The 20,025-nt window shown below is 43.4% G+C and overlaps 1 protein-coding gene across 10 annotated transcripts in view; it reads left to right on the top strand.

Annotated features, from left to right (window-relative positions):
* The window catches only part of Erc2 (ELKS/RAB6-interacting/CAST family member 2), a 963,719-nt gene that overhangs the window by 827,628 nt on the left and 116,066 nt on the right, over positions 1-20,025 (top strand). The gene's annotated exons all lie outside the window — the stretch shown is intronic.

The raw sequence follows: 20,025 nt of genomic DNA, 5'->3' as shown, positions 1-20,025 counted from the left end.
CTCTGGGGAAGGCGTGTGTGTGTGTGTGTGTGTGTGTGTGTGTGTGTGTGTGTGTGTGTGTGTGTGTGTATTATACGGACTAGGGAATAGATCTTTTAAGATTGTAGGTTTTGTCTTTGATTTTATCTGAAATCTAATTTTTTGCTTATTATCTCTGTGATCTTAAACAAGTTGCTTCTAATCCTAGCATCTCAGCTTCTCCATCTGTAAGGTGAGTATTCATTCATTATTCAAAAAATGTTTGTGGGGTACTTTCTTAGTTATTTTCTTTTAGTTGCTGAGACAAAATACCCAACACTCAGATTAAGGAAGGAAAGGTTTATTTAGCTCACAATGAACAACTTCCTAGAGCAGAAAGGACATGGCCTTTTCACCCCAGGACATACAACTGCTGAGTTATTTCTTTAAGCTTTTAGACTCCTCAAGTATGACACAATGTGTCAACCATAACAGGTACCTACCTACTCTTCTCCAGGCATTGTTCCAGACACCAGGGATGCAGCAATGAACCAAAAAGTAAATTCCTTGTCCTTGCTTTCTACTGGCGGGAAAATCCCCTAGAGGGATGTTAGCATAAGGATTAAAACAGATGGTGCGTATGAAACGCGTGACACAGTGCGTGTCACATAACAAGGAACCGACGCTGACATTATTGTTCTTTAGGTTGTATTTACAAAGTGACAAACTCACCGGCAACATCACCCAAATCGTCACGAGTCTAAATTCCACCATTTTATTTTATAAACAGATTTTTCCTTGGGAAGTAACACAAGAGTACTTGGGGAAAGACGCTCTGTAAATGTTTTCCTAGCTCACTCCAAACAGCGTAGCATTGCACCAAACACCTTGAAGGACAAAGATGCTTGTTGAGTGAATTTTAGCAGAAAAAGATCAGCTCTTAGGCAGCAGCTCAGACACGACAAACTGGAGCAATGCAGAAAGGAAGGGGTGAACAGGTTGGATTAAGAATTGCAGGGCAATTACTTTCTGCAAACTGATATGCAAGCAAGAAACACAGGCGCACCTTGTTACCCAGAAACACAATAAGCAAAAATTCACCATTACAGAACTGTGAAATAAGCAACCCCCTATGTAAAAATGGGTTGTTGTTAAAAAAGGGGGAATTGGGGTATTGTGAAGTTGGTTTGGAATGTGGGCCTCATTTTCCACTATGGTGGTGTCTTGGTTACTTTTTTCTCATTGCTGGGACAAAATACCTGACGCCCAAAATTAAAGAAGGAAAGGTTTATTTCGCTTACAGTTTGTGGAAGTTTTAGTCCGTACTTGGCAGATTATAAGGCAGAGTGGCACATGGCAGAGAGCTAGCTCAGGGCAGCAGAACACAGCTAAGCCGAAAGCACACACCAGGGCGGAATGGCCGAGGAATGTCCTCAAGCACCCTTTTCCTCTCCCTTACATATGCAAACTATCCACCCCAGGGTGGGTGTAGCTCTCATACCCATAATAATCAAACTCTAAAAGCCTGCCCGTGGTCGCATGAGGCTTTGGAGGGGACACACAGACATAAACCATAACAGGTGGACTCCATGGACTGATCCTCAAGGGCTTCTTTAACCTACACTTGCCTGAAATTTATTCTTTCCTCCTCGCTAGCACCACACACAACAGGGCTCTATGGGAGAAGGATGTGAGATGGTCCTCCTCTCCTGGCGGCCCTGGTCAGTACCAGTGTGTACAAGTGCACAGGGTTCCCCCTGGGTTCTCCTCATTCAAAAATTTATGCTCTAGGGCTGGTAGTTAAGAGACTGTAGGAAAGCCAAAGTTGTCTTAAAATTAAGAAAGCCACACACCAATTGACCACTGATTAAATTAGCCCTGCTCAGACACCCTTCCCCATTTAAGGCTGAGCCTACCACAATGTGGAATCAGGTCTTTGTCCATATGTTTTTCTTCCTGCATTATCTGGATATTTCCAACATCCTGAAACACAGGGAAAATAGACTGCACAACACTTGCAAAATGAAGTAGTAACTTCTTCAACAGATGCACGGTTTTATTGAACTGATGGAAAGGATGTTGGAAACCAGGTTTGTGTCACGCACAAAGTCATTCGCCAATGAAGATACCTTGTTAGCAGTTAAAAAGTGAAAAAGTTAACAAGCACGTTGACAGCCCTCAGACTTCAGAATGAGTGAAAGGCTTCTGATAGGTCTTTGAGAAAATGGTACGTCTCAATGTTATTGCAAAAGTCACCTATTTGATGACTGCACTGTTGGAGGTGAAGGCTCTCACATCACGCCTTCATACAGCCTGGCTGGGAAATAATGGGCCAAGTAAATCAACACTTTGTTCTTTATAGAACTAGTGAGTTGGGGCTGGGGATATAGCCCAGCGGCACAAGTACCTGCCTGGCAAGGGCAAGGTCCTGAGTTCGATTCCCAGTACTGAAAAAAAAGAACTAATGAGTTATTGACATTGTAATCTAAATTTTATTAAAAATAATGTACATGTGCATTTTCCAAAATTTGTTTCATTTTTAAATATAAAATCCCCAAATCTCTTTTCCACTGTTTCCTATGCCCTCTTCCCAGCCCCAGTTTTCCTCTAACTGGAACCTTGTGTGTTTGCACTGGGGAGATTGGCTAGGTTGCCACTTTTGGGACGTTCTGAATTGGGGGCAGAGGACAGTCTGGGAGCAGTCTAACTGTCCTCTCTCTGCACTGGTGGGGCATAATCATTCCAAGGTCAGGGACTCCCTGGGATGAAAACATACAACAATAACAAAGGGTTTTCTTCCTAGAAAATGCACAAGCACAAAATAAATATCAAGGGGTTCACACATCTTCTCCTTATCTCTTCATGGATCATAGATACTAAATCATAAATATAAACAACCCCTGATCTACGCCCTTGACTCCCGAAGACATATTATTTATTTACCATTTGTGCCTCATATGTGTGTATTTTATGTACATATGTGTATGTGGGTATGACGTGCACACACACCTGCCCATACCTTTAAGCACAGAGTGTCAGAGGACTTTATATATATTTGTCTTTTTGTGCCTGTTAGTAGCGGGTGGAGTATGTAACACTGTCCTGCTGAAAAACTAAAGCAGGGATTGGCTGAGTCACCTGCCCGGCACTGTAGGGCTACTATGGAATTTCCGTGCAAATTCTTTCACGTCCAGTAAAATTCAGCACAGCAGTACAACACCAAAGCCTTTGAAAACAGAAGCACACCCTAGAGGGGGTTAGACACTCTTCATCTAACAGTGGATTTGCCAGAATTATTTGCCCATGTGGTGATGACTGATGCTCACAGTGATCACCTCCAGGCAGACCAACATTTTGAAAAAGCTCCTCAGTCATGGAAATATCCATATCAAAGAAGTATTCAAGGAAAATTTAGCCTGGCCTTTTATTTATTTCTTTTATGAAAGTTGCTTTCTATGTTTCTGATGATTGCTCGCCTCATTTTTAAACTTGCATCCTAACTCTCTTGAAATGCTCCTTTAAATAAAACGTCTTAATCTTGCTGAAAAATAGCTTGTGTATAAGTTTATGTCACATTTTAATCTCTGTGTTGGCTTAAGAATCTAAGGAGAAAGTACAAATTTAACTTCATGAGACAAATCTTTTAAGAAGAAGTTCACTTTGGCAAAAAAAAAAATACACTATTACATCAAAATAAAAGGGTTACAGGCTTAGTCTGTGGCTTAAAGACACCATAGTTGGGAGAAAAAAAGCCAAACTCCCCTCAGTGAGACCTTCCTTACCCTCTGTGACAAAGTGACCTCAGGCCTGCGGTACGCTTGCTGACTGGGTTGGGAAGATGTCACAGAGCCCCGTGTGTGAGCACGGTTTCTCAGAGCCAAGTAAGCTGTTCTTTCTAAAATTTTTAGAAGTTAGTTTCCATTCCGTATTTGCTCATTACAGTAGAAATCCAAGCAAATAGAATAGTCGTAAGATTATATACTTATTCTCTCTTTAGGAAGATGGATGCTCTGTTACGCCTACATGTATGTGACTTTCTGTGTAGAGATACCACTTCTCTCCAGTCAAGAAAAAGCTGCCCCTCATCTGATCCTGAGCTTCTTGGTCTAGAGCAAAACACTTACGAATCTGTATCTGAAGAGAATTTAGCAAGCCAGCTTCTCTCCCGCCCTCTCTTCTCTCCATTAGCTGAGATATTTGGTGCATGTTAAGGGGACATAGAGGTGGTGCAGTATGATTTTGTGTGAGAGCATATAATTGGGGTGAAACCTCTGGTCTTTGGAAGGCATGAGAGCTAAAGAAAAATTCTGTGTGAAGAGAGACTGAGCTTGGAATTTTCCTAAGGAGAATGAAAACACTTATCCAGGAGTGACAGCGGAAGGTGGCTTCCAGGTTCCCTGTGTTCTTCTCTTTGCCTGAAATTCTAAGGAGGACTCTGAATTACCCTCAAACCCCAACTCTGCATGTTCCTCACTGTTTATTCATTCAACAAACAACGAGTGCCTGCTCTGAGCCAGTGCTCGTCTGTGTTAGTATAGCAGGAATTGGCCTTTCTAGTGCTGTTTCTCATTCCTGGGTCAGGGGAAGTCCTGTGTCACTCCTGTGAGCTGGGCCAGGCCAGTGGGATTTCAGGAGAACCCATGAGTAGAGCACCACTGTCTTTGCCATCGTAAAATGTCCCTTGTGGTCCTGTTCGTCCTCTCCAAAGGTATTTGAGACTACTTGAGTCACACTGGATGGAAAAGGTAGCTAGATGATGATACACAGTTTATAGAGGCACCAGGGCAGCCACAGCTGGAAACTTCTGCTCTTCTTTTAAACACTTCTTCTCATTACAAGGAAAAGTAGTGGTAGAAATGGGAAGGGATTGAGAAGGAGAGTTCCTGTACTGCAAGAAAAGGAACCTAGGCAGCCTGTCCAGATCAAAAGTGGTATGTGGTAGTCATGACTCTTGCATCATTTTGAACTGTTTTTTTAAAAGGGATGCAAAGAAATATATTGGCTCTTATATCTGAAAAGTCAAGGTTGAATGGCTTCAGGTATGGCTGGATCCAGGGGCTTTCAAAGAAAGTAATACTAGTAAATCCAAAGAGTGAAAAGGGGAAAAGGGGAATTGAGAGGAGGAGGAGGGAAAAGGATGTTTTTAAATTTATTATTTATTTATTTATTTTAAAGAGAATAAAAAATCAATAAAAACAATACAGAATTTTAAACAAGATGATAGGAAATTAACAATGGTTATTATATTGCATGTTGTTAATCTTCAAAGTAGTTGCTCAGATTACAAGATACAGGCATGTAAGATCGATCAAACAATATAAACACTAAAGCCGGGATGGCTTTAGTGGCGCATGCCTGTAATCCCAGCACTTGGGAGGCTGAGGTAGGAGGATCATTGTGAGTTCGAGGCCAGCCTGGGCCACATAAGTGAGTTCAAGGCCAGCCTGAACTGCATAGTGAGACCCTGTCTCAAAAAAGACCAAAAAACAAAACAAAACAAAGCGATATAAGCACTAACTATTCCTTTTAATAAACTACTAGAAGGGAGTAGTACAAGTATCTTTGCTATCTTATATATATTTATATATTTTTTAAAAGGAATTGTTTTTAAAAAGAAGCTATATTATGTACATGTACCAGCTCCCCAAGATAACTGCAAAATGCATGTACGGAAAACATGCACTAATACATTTTTACAAAATTAAAAATAACATTAGGGCTTTGTAGCTCACTCTCTTTTGCTTTTGTTGTCCCCAAGGGGATTTCATTTTCTAGTAGACTTCTACTATAAGATTCATCATAAGATAGCAAAACAGCTGCGATCATCTCAAAGACTTACATAACAGTGTGGACACCCCAGAAGTTTAGAACTCTCTCTCGCCACTGGTCTTGGCAAAAGTGGAATATTACTGAGCCAGGCTTTGTCGAGTTCCATCCGTGAACCAGTCGCTGTGTAGGTAATAGAACCCTGTAACTTATTAAGCCTGTGTTGTGTACCCTTCTGGGGTCTGATAATGGGGAAGTGTGACTCCCCAAAGAAGAAATCAGGGTACTGCTACAAATGCTTCTACTGAAAGATGACCAGAGAGAGCCCCTCCTGCACAGGTGCTGGTGAAAACCTGCTGGGGACTGTCACAGGCGGCCGGGGCCAGACAGTGGCTGGGCTGCCCAGGGCTGGATCTGAGAAGTGCAAATCCGGACATTTGTCTTCTATTTTCTCGTTTGTTCTTTCTGTTCGCATCCAATTTCCTCACCTTCAGTGAGCCTTTGCCGGAGCCTGCATGTCCCTACAGCCTTGTCATGGACCACTTCACTTCTTGGAATCTTTCTCAGTCGCCAGCGAGGAAGAAGTTCGTGGGTTTATCTCAGAACCAGCTCACAAGGTAGAGGCCAGCGGCCAGCCCTGCAGGGGTAACTGACGAAGCAGCAGTCCTGACATGGTACAGTCAGCTCTATACGTGAGAGCGGATCAAGCTGCTTGTGGGTTTTCCTTTCCAGAACTATAATTAGGTAGGACCTTTAGGAAGGTACAGCAAAGATGGCAGTGACAGGTGTCAAGAATAGGCAAGACCCTTGGGCAGAATCATGCTGCGGGGCCATTGCTGGAATATGAGTCTCATTGGGAAGCCTGGAATTTCATTCCTCACCAAAGACAGATGGACCAGGGATAGGCTGCCAATGAAGCAGAAGGCCAGATTAGTTACCAGGAAGTCAGTAAGCAAGGCGGAGCCTTAGCTGCCCCCGCGCAGCCAGAGGTTGCTCCTGGGAGGAGAAACGCAGCCACAGGCCCTGCATACAGTGGCGTGTGTTAATATCGGGCAGTGCTGGGTTTCTCGAGCAGCCTGCAAAGCTGCTTCCCCGGGCGGCAGCCCTCGGTGAGTTTGCTTCATCCTCCTCGAAGGCAGTGTGACGCCCTGTGTGATACATCCCTTCTCCTCTCTCACCTTGGCTGAGGTGCGAAGGTATCTGCTTCCTGTCCTTGATCAACTCATGAGCAACCCAAGGAGTTAAGTAAGTAGTTTTACTAGAAGGAAAAATTAGACATGTATGTGCACAAGTGTGTAGTGAAAACGCCCAGCAGAAAAAGTACTGTTAGCTCTGCAAGTGGGTTAGATTGGGTTTGACTGGGTAAAAAATAAGAGATAAAACTTATATTTATATAAGTCTCAAAATGAGCCAAGGTGCCGCACACAGATCATCTTTCTTACCTGACATAGGTACGAGGTGACACAGCTCTCAGGCAGGATGTGAAGTCTCTCTCAACCATTTATTCTCTGTCCAGTGATTCAGCAACTATTTATGGGTCCACTGTGAACCAGACAGTGTTTCCAGAACCTTCGTCATCTTTGGCCTGAGCCTGTGCTTTCTCTCCCGTCTGGGTGACCCCTAGGCTTTTCTGTGGCTCATGTCGCGGTCCCCAGCCTCCTGGGTATGAATAAATACATTCTTTTCTGACCTTAGAGATTCCTTCCCTACCGTTCTGCACCTGGATCCCCAAGACTCACGAAGCTTTGTAGAGCCCCCTTCTTAGTCCTTTGGTCTGGGGACATGCTAACATTTGTCCTAATGGATAAAAGGTAGTATTCCTTTTGTAGTCCTGGACCTTGTCTCCCTGGGGTGGATGACACATTTCCATGGTACCTGAACACCAATTCCCCAAACGAACTCAAGTCCTCTTTTTTTTGTTTGTTTTTTGGGTTTTTTTCTGGTACCGGGAATCGAATTCACGACCTTGCGCTTGCCAGGCAGGCGCTGTGCCACTGAGCTAAATCCCCAGCCCCATCAAGTCCTCGTTTGACCTACCTTTGTCTTCCTCTTTTCCTTTTCTTTAAGAACTCCCTCTTGTCCTGAGTGCACGCACAGCCAGATAGCTCACTGACTTTGCCCTGAGCACCCACCAGCCTCCTACAGTCTTCTCCCAGTGTGTTTGCAGCTCTCAGGTGCTGTCAAGAGTGATGTAGCAGGAAGTGAACTTACCAGGAAGCATCTTTCATTTTGTCTTTGCAACAAACCCCGGGGTTGTCCACCATTTCTAACAAGATACGAGGGGCAAGATGGCCGCCATACTGTTACTATCACGCCAGTATACTTTGGTGAGTGCAAATGAAGAAAAGTGTTCAAAGTCATCCTGATTTCCTTTTAGTTTTTAGAAAAAAAGTGGTGATGATTAGCCAGCCCTATCCACCCTAAGGAAGTCAATTTAAAACCTGGTGACCAGCCAGCAGCATAAAAGTATTTGAACGCTCTGTATTTATTAATTAATGTATTTACTTGGGGGATGGACTACAGTTCCTATTCTTACAGTGCCCTTTGGCAAAAACAAAAACAAAAAAAAACCCTCAGACTCTAACATGACTCTTTAGGGAATCTCTCTGAAGTAGTGAGTTGTTCATAGCCAACCTTTTAATTGAAGGTAATAATAACTCCAGTAATATTATTAAGAACCACCATTAGCTCAGGAAAGACTGAATTCACTGACGTAATGCCAAAGCTATGCCCAGCGATGGCTGCTTTGCCGAGCCCCTGGGGGAATAACTTTCATAATCCATTGAAAAGTTATGAGCTCCTTGTGCTTGCACCAGGAAAGAATGCAGCACTAACTATTTGGGAGATCACGGAAGAAGGGAGAAAAAGCTACTTGTACTTTTAACAGCTTAATTAAAGGCGGCAAATGGAGTTAATTCTCGCAAAAACCTCATGGAGGAGTTGGGATGTATGCTGACAATGGAAAATTATCCTAGTTTTATAGGTGAGGGCAGTTTCCAGACACTAGGAACAAACATGGCCGGGCAGAAAGAGAAAAGATGACTTTTTGTCATGGAAGGAACAGGGCCCAGGGCCAGTGGGCTCACTGTCTGGGTTGGGACAAGGGGAATCATTGTACGGGGAAGTGAATGGAATAAGATGAATCTGGGTTAAGAGCCTAAAAGAATTGGGCTCAGTTATTGCTTCTACCACTTGTTAGCTGTCTGACCTTGGGCTAGGAGGGTTAACCTTTGAGATCCTTAGTTTTATCATCAATAAAATGGGGGAAACAGCAGAAACCAGACTTGTAGAATTGAAGGGGTTGGTGAGATAATGCATGTGAAATGCTTAGCCCAGGGCCTGGCTCATAAACTGTTCCTATTAATATCCTCATACTTTTTCTTTACTAATTTTTCCCTCTATTTTAAGTGTTTATTTGAAACTGTGTTATATTGTGCTTTTTTAAAATATTTTTTATTCTTTTATTTTAAAGAGAAAAAAAGATACAACAATAAAACCCAGTTTCGAAACAGGTTAGTCTGATAGTTACAGTAGTTGATACCTTATGTACTGCTATCTTCCAAGTAGTTATTCAGAGTAGAAGGTATAGGCATGATATCTTGTCCAGACAATATTAGCACAAAACTTTCCTTTTAATGAAGAGAAGCTAGCTGTATAGCTATCTTAACTATCTTGGGTATACATATATTTTGTTCCTTTTTCCCTTTCTTCCTTTCCCCTTTCCCCCATCACAGTTTCTCTTTTTCTTTTGAATAAGTCTCTTCCCAAGTCACAATATCTACTGCACACTTTGGAACTTATTTACTTGTTCAGTTTCTCACATTAGTCAGACAATACGATGTTTACACATTGGATGTCATTTATTTCATTTATGACTATGGTCTCGAGTTGCATCCATTTACCTATAAAAGTCACTAGTTTATTCTTCTTTGTGGCTGAGTAGTACTCCAGTATATTAAAAAAAAAACCCACATCTTTTTTTATCCACTGCTTGGTTGATGGGCATCTGGGTTGTTTCCAAGATGTAGCTATTACAAATTGTGCTTCTATAAACATGGGTGCACATATATCACTCTGGTTTTTTTTTAATTCTTCCGAGAAGATACCCAGAAGGGCAATAGCTGGTTTGAATGGGACCTCCAACCCCAGTTTTTTTTCATACCCCCACATCCGCAGTTTTTAAAGGAATCTCCACATTGATTTGCACAGTGGCTGCACCAGTCTACACTCCCTCCAACAGTGGAGAAGGGTTCCTTCTTCCCCACAGCCCCTCCAGCATTTGTCATCAGTTGATTTCTTCATGATAGCCATTCTTGCTGGGGTGACATGGAATCTCAGTGTTGTTTTAATTCACATTTCTTGAATGACCAATGTTGTTGAACATTTCTTCATGTATTTATTTGCCATTTATATTTCTCCATCTGAGAAGTGCATATTTATCTCAGGTGCCCATTTTTCAGTTCTACAGATACATAATGTATACGCACATGTGCCTGGGATTGGGCTGTACAGAGAGATCAGTGTCCTTCAAGTTTATAGTCTGGTAGGAGAGTTGGCAAAAAAGACAACACACAAATCAGCGAAATGCTTACAAATTGTACTAAATACGAAAGTCCGGCCAGAAAGAGCCAATGGAGTAGAGCCACCATTTGCACCTGGGGCCAGAGTGTGCTTTGTGTAACTGGCCTTTAGAGTTAGTCAGACCTGGGTCACAGAAGTCCCGGCCTCCAGCCCTCTGTCTGAGGGCAAGTACTCCGTGCTTTCGGAACTCCCTCCTCTCTTTTGTCTGTGCACGGGCAGCGTCTGGGCATGATCGGAGCTCACCATGCGGATGTATTACTTCAACAAAGCTCCACCCCATGCACTTGGCAGCTGTGGCTCTTGTCCTTCCATCTCCGCTGGTGTGATTCCGTCGGCCCCAGGCGGAAGAGTGCGAGAAGGAACTACATTTCCATTTCTCTGCTCAGGCATGAGCAAGAAAGCGCCTATCCCCATCTCTGTGGATTTAGAGAAAGGCAGACTACATGGATTTGAGCTGGAAAAGCAGGAGAGTATTCCTGGAGAGCCAGGGCCATAGCCACAGGCCTCGTCTTTAGCAGGAACTGGGTAGAGCAGGCTGACTTACAGGATGGATAAGTGCCCAGGACAGGGCCTGAGCAGCAAGGGTGAGTGAGCACCTCTGTGAGAACTTGAGTGCCGCAGGGCTCTGAATGGTTAGTGCGAAGCAGGGAGGCCTGATGTCCCTCTGCATCCTAGCTTCCACTCGGTCAGTTTGATCTTACACCGGACTTGTAAGTCATGACTGAGCACTTAGGTTGAGAGTCAGATCTGTTGTATCATTCGTAGGCTGGGCCTTTTGAACAGGGGTCTGCAAACCATGGTCTGCAAGGCAAACTCAGTCCCCTGCCTGGTTTTGTAAATAAAATTTTATAAATAAAGTTTTATTGCTGGGCATGGTGGTGCATGCTTATAATTCCAGGATTTCGGAGGCTGAAGCAGGAGGATTGCTGTGAGTTTGAGGCCAGCCTTGGCTACAAAGTGAGTTCAAGGCCAGCCTGAACTGCGAAGTGAAACCCTATCTCAAAAAGACAAAAAATAAAAATAAAAAAGTTTTATTGGAGCCATGCCCATTCATTTATTTTTTGTGACTGGCTTTATGCTACAACACAGAGTTAAGTATTTGTAATGGAAACCATACGGCCAGCAAAGCTTAAAGTATTTATTTGCTGGCCCCTTGTAGGAAAAGCTTGCCAACCCCTGATTTAGAACATTATAGTTTTGGTAGGAATAGATACTTTAATGGATCTTTCATTTATTCATTGAACAAACAGTTATTGATCATTGCAGATGCTCTAGATGTGGGGCTGGGCCTACAGTGTCCCAGGTGCTGTGCTCAATCCTCATAATAGCCATGTGAGTCAATGAAGTAAGTTATTGTCCCATTTTACGGATGGTGAAATTGAGGTTGAGTAAGTTGCCAAAGCCAGCAAGGCCCAGAACCAGGCATGGAACCAGGCCAAGCCTGTTAGTCTCCAAATCCTGCACTGCCAACCTCACTGACGATGTGGCCACATTTATTCTATTCCCCATCATTAGTATGGATTACTGTGAGAAGAGGAGAAAGATAAGAACATTGAAAAGAATTAAAAAAAAAAAAATCTCTGGCGGTACCTGTTACTCTTTGAAGTGATGGGCGAGTAAGTGGCTCCTTCCTGGCGGACCTCTGTTAAGTCAAGGTGATTCTTTGCTGTGCCCGGTCCTGACCTCACACTCTAATTGCCTTAAACCATATCAAAAATCATCTGAAAATGTTTTCTTCCGTAATGATATGATTTCACCACTAATGTTGATAAACATTAAAATGACATAAAGCATTTCCTGCTACAACATGATATAGATCTTGGAGGATTTGTCTAAATATTAGCATACCTTTAAAATAATCAGTGGACGATTATCTGGATAAGAGGTCAAAGAAAGGATGTTTAGAAAAAAGAAGTGAAGCGAGGCGGGTTTTCCCTTTGAGAACTCTCTCAGCTTCGGTTAGAGAGGGAAGAGCTGCCTTTCTGCTTTAGCAGGTTAAAAAAGAAACACTGTTAGTGAGAAAATGTGAGATTTCACTACCTTTGCAGTGCTCTTTTAGACCTGGCTCTTGCCTGCATTTTTGTGCAATAAATGCAAACCGGAGTTTCTAGCTGGAAATAGACTCTTGAAGACCGTGTAGCCCAATGGACTGTGCTTCCTTCTATGACAATTTATGAAGATGATTTAATCTTACAGCCTCAGTAGAAGTCCTACTGACAAGTTCTTCTATGAACTGATTAGGCTTCCCCTGTAGACATTTTTATCTGGCTGATTCATTCTTCTGGAAGAATGCTGGCTTTTACATTTTTTTCAGAAGAGATTCCAAATGCCTTGTCAAGATTCCATCTCACATGTGAATCTCAGCCTGGATTATGTTACAGCCACGACTGACAGTATTTAATAGGTAGATTTCAGACACGATCGTAGCAATGGAGAAAGCTGGTCTCAATAAATAGTAGGAGCATGGATGTATGATATGCATAAGTCCCACCTCATTTCAAGGAGTCTGTGGACTGGATATCCTGGGAGAATGCAGGAATACATCAAAGGTAGTAGTCAAAGAAAATAAATTACTTGAACTTTGGTCTATTACTTATGGCATGAGCAGATTCTTATAAATTGTCTTCATGTCTGGGTATTCTGTGACCTGAATTTCTAACCACCCCTTCAGATCTACTATAAAGCTACAGGCTTGGGCAGAGGAGGGAACCGGACCTTTCTGTGTTCAGCTGGCCTAATGCAAAGGTCTCGGGTGCACTTAGTAAGTGCTGACAGACTCACCACCTCAGAAAGGGCTCCTGCCTCATGGCAAGCTCCCTGGACTTAGAATACAAGTGGACCCTTAGGAAGCCATGTGGGAGGTGGGCAGAACACACAGTGTTTCTCATCCAGGACCCTTGGCTCCCAGGCATGGCATGTTTTATGATAACAAAAAGGGAGAATTGGAGGGACATCCAACATGAGTCTCCTTTGTGCTAATTAGAAGGAACCAAGGACAAAAATCCTTTCAGGTTTTGTTTTGCCTTGAATGAAATATGAGAGGAGAAATATATTGATGTTTTCTGGACTCAACAGAATGTGTGTTCTATGAGGGCATTGCCTTACCCATTCTCTTCACCGTTGGAGCACAGGTAGAGACCAGTGCCCAGCACATAGTAGGTACTCAATTAATATTTGCTGGATGCATGCAAGGTCACTGAGTGTCCTTAAATGTATCTGATGTGTCAATACATGTATATTAAATACCTGTGCTGCATTAGACATTGAAATAAGGAGCAGCTTCTAAGGAGTTCACAGATCAGTAGACATAATGGATATGCCAGCCATTGAGTACAAATCTCATTTTATTATGGCTAAAATATCATTGTGATTATGATGATAAACATGAGGGTGTATAAGAGAGGACTCAAAAGAAGGCATGTGGGATAACAGCCTAACCTCCCATGTAAGCACCGCCAGAGTTGTTTGAATATCTGATGCTTTCCACAGAATTAAATCAAGGTTCCAGCCCACTCAGCTGTGCTACAAGTGGAAAAACTGCATTGTCACAGCCTGATGGCTCAGCCCGAGCCGCAGGGGCACGGGTCTCATCGCAGGTATCCTGCTTGCTCGGGTGACCTGTGTGTCTTTTCCAGTCCTTGGCGTCTCCCGCTGTCGAGCTGGTTCAGAGTTACGCCCAGCCAGGCTGGCATGTCCATAATGACGTGACCATTTTGACAATCACAGTTTTAAAAATTAGACAGTACTGTATTGTCATGGATAGTTTCCCGCCCGAGTCTTGAACCGCGTTGGAGCAGTAGTGAGAACACCCTTCATTTATTCGGGGGCATGAAAGGGGGCCTCCTTGCCCGCTGCTGGCAGACAGCACGGCATGAAGTTTAAGTGCACAACACCGGGGCCAGACCAGTGCCAGCATGGAAACCCCAGCTCAGCTCCTTCCCAGCTATGTGGCTGTAGCGGGCCATTTAATGTCTTTGCTCTTTGTTTTTTTCTTCTTTTCTTTTCTTTTCTTTTCTTTTCTTTTTTCTTTTCTTTTTTCTTTTCTTTTCTTTTCTTTTCTTTTCTTTTCTTTTCTTTTCTTTTTTCTTTTCTTTTCTGTACTAGGAATCAAACTCAGGACCTTACACTTGCCAGGCAGGTACTGTGCCACTGAACTATATCCCTGGCCCCACTGTTTTTTTTTTAATCTTCAAAATGGGAGATAATAATACCGGAGTCATAGGTTTGTTATGAGAATGGAGTGTGTTGATATTTCTTAAGTGCTAAGATAGTGCACGGTAAACAGGAAATGTAGCATATAGATCAGTAGTAGCGAACCTGTGGCACGCGTGCCGCAGCTGGCTATTTCTTATCATTGAAAGCTCTAAAAGGTTTGCCATCACTGGAATTGACAGGTGGCTTCTTAGATGGATAGAATGAAGAGCCCTTTAGGTACACAGAAAGGAATTCTTGGTGGGATATCCCTCTATTTCTTGAGCATTTTACTTTACCAATTTCTATGCTTCTGGCAACCTAACAGTGGAGGTTCTACTACTCTGTCCTCGTACAGAGGACAAAGAACTGGCTTTTCCAAGGACATATGATGAATAAGTGTCAGCGCAGGAATCCTGGGCAGTTCTTTTTGGTTCTAGAGTCCCGAGATCTTAGCTTCTGGCCTAAGATAAGACTCCCGCAGAAAGGTCACCAGAAGGCGTTATTCCTCCATAGACACTCCTGCCTAATGCTTGCAATGCCCAGCAGTGCTGATTTTGCTGGACTCACTTCTATTTATTCATCTCCTCATTCCTTCCTTCATTCAGTAATTATTAGGGAGTGCCTTCTGTGTCCCACATACACTTCCAGTTGTTGGAGGGTCCCTAACTCCGCGTGGTCATTCCTGGATCGTGTTATCTGGGTGCTGTCAGTGCATCTGGATAGCAACGTTTCCCGAGTGCTTCTGTAGGCCAAGAACAACACTAGACATTTGTTACTTGTCTTAGAACCCACAGCAGAGTGAAGGTACTCACTTTGCACTTTCTAGTACCTAGCAGGTAGTAGGCAGGAAGGACTTTCTTTTCACTGGATGAAGAAATTGGCAGATGGGCAACTAGTGGATATGCTAGAAAAAAATATGACATGATAATAAAATGGGAAAATCACACACTAAGAATTCAGATATTTGTGTTCTAGTCCTGGTTTTGCCACCAGCCAGGGACCTTTCATAAGCCACTTAATTTCTTGGCAATTTAGCTAGCTAACTAACCAACTTCTTTTCTCTCCTTTTTCCCACAAAATTATAGAGAGAATATTGTGTGCAAGCTGTTAATTGGGAAAGAGATGATATGTTCTAAAAGTTTTCCAGTAAGTCTTTCCAGCTCTAAATTCTATCACGTAATGGTTGCTTAGATGGGCTCCATCTCCCTACTGAGTGGTTTCAAAGTTCTAGGTTAGAACTTCAATCACCTCAGGTTGCTAAGAATTTTACAGAGTAGGGTAAGAATGAGGGATAATTAACCCACGGCCAAGTCAAGTGTCCTGGGGCTACCCCTTCAGCTTCCACTTAAACCAGTCAGAAGCTTAAATGTCTCAGGGTTTCTCTTACAAATAATTTAAAGAGCAAAATAAAAGACACTAGGAAAAAAGGAGACTATAAAGCTATGGACATTAGGGATCAGTCGGCCTTGCCTCCTGATCTCCCTGTTGCTTGATCTCTCAGAGTCTGACAACTTTCCAGCAGTGGAGAAGACAAGATTTCAGGAATAAAGAAAAAAGAAAAGAAAATTGGCTTAAGTCTCGCAGTTTTCCATGCTCTGGGCCCCCCTATTTCTCTTCTCCAACCATTTAGTTCTCAGGTCCAACTTGACTAAGATAGGAAGCTGGTGCTGTGGGGATCTGCTGGTCATTCTCATCACGTACTAGTTCTTCAAGCTGGTATGTCAGTGGGCGCAGAGCACATTTCCTCTTTGGCTGAAGGATCAGGCCTTCCACCGCTGGTGTATAAACAGAGAGGCAGCCGTTTTTGCAGTCCCTCCAGCTCATCCACCCATTGGGACTTCAGTTACAGAGTAACTCAGCACAGCATCAGGTGTGAGCAAGTGTTCGTGCAGACCCCAGGTCAAGCATCTTCGGTTGCAATCCCAGTTACTCTGTTTACAAGCTGTGAGACCTTGGGCAAAGGAGTTAATACCACAAAGCTTCAGCTTCTGCATATACTCCACGTGGGATGATAAGAGCGCTGGATATGCAACATTACTGTGAAAGTTGAATGAGATAATAAAAATGGAACACAGAGCTAATGCACAATAGACACAAAGTAGATGGAAGCCCTTTCTATAGCTGTTTTTTGTGGAATTCTCTTAAGGGCCAAAAGTATGTATTGTATAGTGATAAAAACCGCGTCTTTGTCTCGTTGCCTGTTAGGTGATGGTTGATGGCTGGCCAAAAGCCATCCATTTGGCCCCAGTGTTCTGGGAAGAGCATTCATTCCAGTGAGCCTTCCTACTTTCTCAATTCTCTCAACATTCTTTTCCCTGCTGAGATCTTCTGACCTGAGCATATGAAGAAGCCAAGCAATGGTTGAGTTGAGCCTACAGTGTAAAGGGGGCCCATTTAGTTGGCAGAGCAGAAGCTGTGAAGGGGAGGTTTGAAAGACACTTGTGATTTTCAGAGCCCACCTGGAGGCATGAGAGTCTCTTTCTGCTTTCCTCACCGAAGTCCACAGCCTCCTCCCAGGCCAATCCCTTGGGCGTCACTGCATGCACTGTTGTTATATTTGGAAACCAACTTGTGCATCTGAGCACTGGGGGGAAGGCTGTTGACTAACCCTGGCTCTTTCACAGCCATTCTCTTTTCCCAGTATTCAGTAGCCTTGGCCAATACAAAGAGCCCATTGTGTCTCTGCTATAAGCACCAGAACTAAATTAAACATTCATTGACTCTTAATTAATTATATTAAGGTTGGGCAATTCCCATTGCTTGGGAAGAAAAAAAAATCCAAATACTCAATTTACTCGTGATGTGGTGTGTCCCATAGTATTGAACTAAACCACCGCAAGACAATCAGTCACTTAATAGAAACCGGGGCCTTGGCCTAGGAACTAATTAGCCCCTCTTTCTCTATATATAGCTATCTTCACCACCAAGACCATCTGGAAGTTGTTACCTTCCAAATTCTTTCCATCTCTTTTTTTTCCAAACCAATCATTACTGCCATGATTCTTTCTTTCTTATTTTTGTGTTACGTGACTTTCCACTGTTAGATTCTCCCGTATTATCTAGAGCACAGTCCAGCTGCTGTGAATATTTAATTTTCAAGTAGCTCACCTATTTTTATATGCTTTTCTCGGGAGAAGAAAGAAAAAATCTTCGTGTGAAGCCCAGAGGGAGAAGAAGGGTTGGCCTCCCGGAGGAGGCCAAGGAGTTTGGGCCTACCTGAATTGGCTGTGTCCCCACCAGGGAGGCCCCTGTGCTCTGCGAAGTTCCTACAGTTGGGCCTGTGATGGTCAGGGGCACATGAGGAATTCTTGGAAGACCTCACTTTGGTTGAACACAAAGCAGCAATGTCATCTGCTCTTTCTTTGAGAAGAACTTGCCCTTATCAGGAACTAGTATGATTGGAGAGTTAGTAAAGAAGCATAAAAACTGTCTTCTCTGACCGTGTGCTTGAGGAAAGTGACATCACATATTTCACCAACCTTTAATTAATATGGAGCCCTGACTCTGGTTCCCAAGGGCCCTTTTGTTCTGGCCCATGTATCCCCGTCCCCTTCTGTCATGCCCCATGCCTTGTTCCACCTCCTTCCTGGAACCCTGACTTTCTGTCTGCCCCTCCGCACCAACGTGCCTAGCTTATCACCACCTCAGGCTCTCTGAGCCTGTAGGAACTGTGCCTGGAATGCACTCCCTCCTCCCCGCAGACTGGCTTCTTCCCACCGTGTGGGGCTCAGCTGTTACCTCCAGAAGAAACCCTCTTCTTCCCTCCAGGGCCTCGCTGTCACACGCCCATGTTTTGTACTCTTTATAGCACCTGTCACCATAGGAATTATGTTTGTTAACATATCTACCTGTGTTCAGTGGAATATGCAGCCATGAAAAGCACATATGGTTTATCATTGTGAGCCCAGCCCTTGGAATAGTGCCTAGCACTGCACTTGCTTGTTTAATGAAATGAATTCTCAAGAAGCAAGTAGTTGCTTTTTGGCTATAATTACATAATACAGGTGTTTTGAATTCTTCAGTCATTTAGAATATAATCCCAAAGTAGTGAAAGACAAGAACTTCAAATGACTATAGTAAAATACTTAGGAAGACTCAAAATCTTAAGTTAACTGTATCTAAAGTGCTTTCCAAGTCACTATATCATTCAGGTTTGTTCCTTTCCATTCTGGTATTTTAGGGTCCTTCTGAGGTAAGCCTCTCGCCTTTCTCTCAGGCCCAAGCACCAGAGCAGAAGCAGCCTCAGCCTTCCAGAGTTCACCACTCAGGGGCTTCTGATGGTCTCTGGGAGTGCAGCCTCCCGTTCCCCTGCTGCCCTGGCAGCCCTTCTGATATCAAACTTCACAAGATATATTGCTCATTGGCTGCAAGTGAGCACTGAGGCCTGGAAGTGTAATGAATTCTTGTTTTATGGAGGGTAATTCTTGTCTTCAAGCCTGAGGACTGGCCCCTTCCAGGCAGAGGGTTTTCTTTTTAGCCCTTTATAGTAATCTGTCTGCTGCTTTTTCCTGTTGCTTCCATCGCTATTTCTTACTCCCAAGTGGCAGCAGTCCCTGGATAACTAAACTCCCAGTTCTCAACTCCATTTGTATTAAAAATTCCTCCTGTAAAAAAGACCTGTGGTGTCCAGATTTCAGCAGGGCTGGCAGGACACTCTCTACAAAGGATCGTGTGTCAGGCTCTAAGTCCCAAGGAGGAATCCAGTTACATGGGAGTTCAAGTCCACAACCTGCTCTTCAAGCATTTTGATTTCCCGTTCAGTGTCACTTTGGATTCCATTAATTCATCCTGGGGAGGAGAGAAAATACTCCTAACAGCCAGGTTCCTGGCTAGGCTTTCATCTACAGCCTTTGACTTTTCATCTATTTTCAATCACCTTTCCACAGGCCTTTTCCTACTGAGCCTGTGGGACTTGAGTCCAAGGAAGGAGGGACTCAGGCTGCACAGAGCCCTGCTCCAGGCTGCCAGTTGGCTAACAAGTGGTCTTTATCAACACAGGCAGAGTAAAGGCAAAGTAGTAGAAGGAGGGATGGGGAGTCATAAGTCAGTGAATAGAAAACATCAACAGCAGTAATAAAAAGAGATGATCCCCAGGAGGAAAAGGTGAATATTTGAAAGGATACTAGACCTGCACTGTCCCACTGTCCAACATGGTAACCACTAGCACCATGTGATCATTTCCATTTAAATTAATCTTTTTTTTAAAATAAAAGATTCAAACTTTTTTCTCACAGTTCGAGAAAATAGGATGAGTAATCCAAACTGCCAGCAAGTTCAGTGTCTGGTGAGGGCCTGGTCTGTTGAGTAGCAGATGGCAGAAGGCAGAGGGCATAAAAGGCCTAACCTAAATCCAGTTCGCTCCATTATATAAACCTCTGATCCTAATTACCCTGAAAGGCTGCACCTCTTAGTGCCACCATAATGGGGATTAAATTTTAAGCTGAGTTTCAAGGGGATGTCTTTAAGTCAGAGCAGTAGGTTTTGGGTGGGGCCCAAGAATTTACATTTCTTCTTCTTCTTCTTCTT

Source organism: Chinchilla lanigera, unplaced genomic scaffold, assembly GCF_000276665.1.
Source record: "Chinchilla lanigera isolate Chin_1 unplaced genomic scaffold, ChiLan1.0 scaffold00029, whole genome shotgun sequence".
Taxonomy (NCBI): domain Eukaryota; kingdom Metazoa; phylum Chordata; class Mammalia; order Rodentia; family Chinchillidae; genus Chinchilla; species Chinchilla lanigera.
The sequence above is the reverse complement of the archived record's forward strand: the minus strand, read 5'-3'. Positions and strand labels throughout refer to the sequence as shown.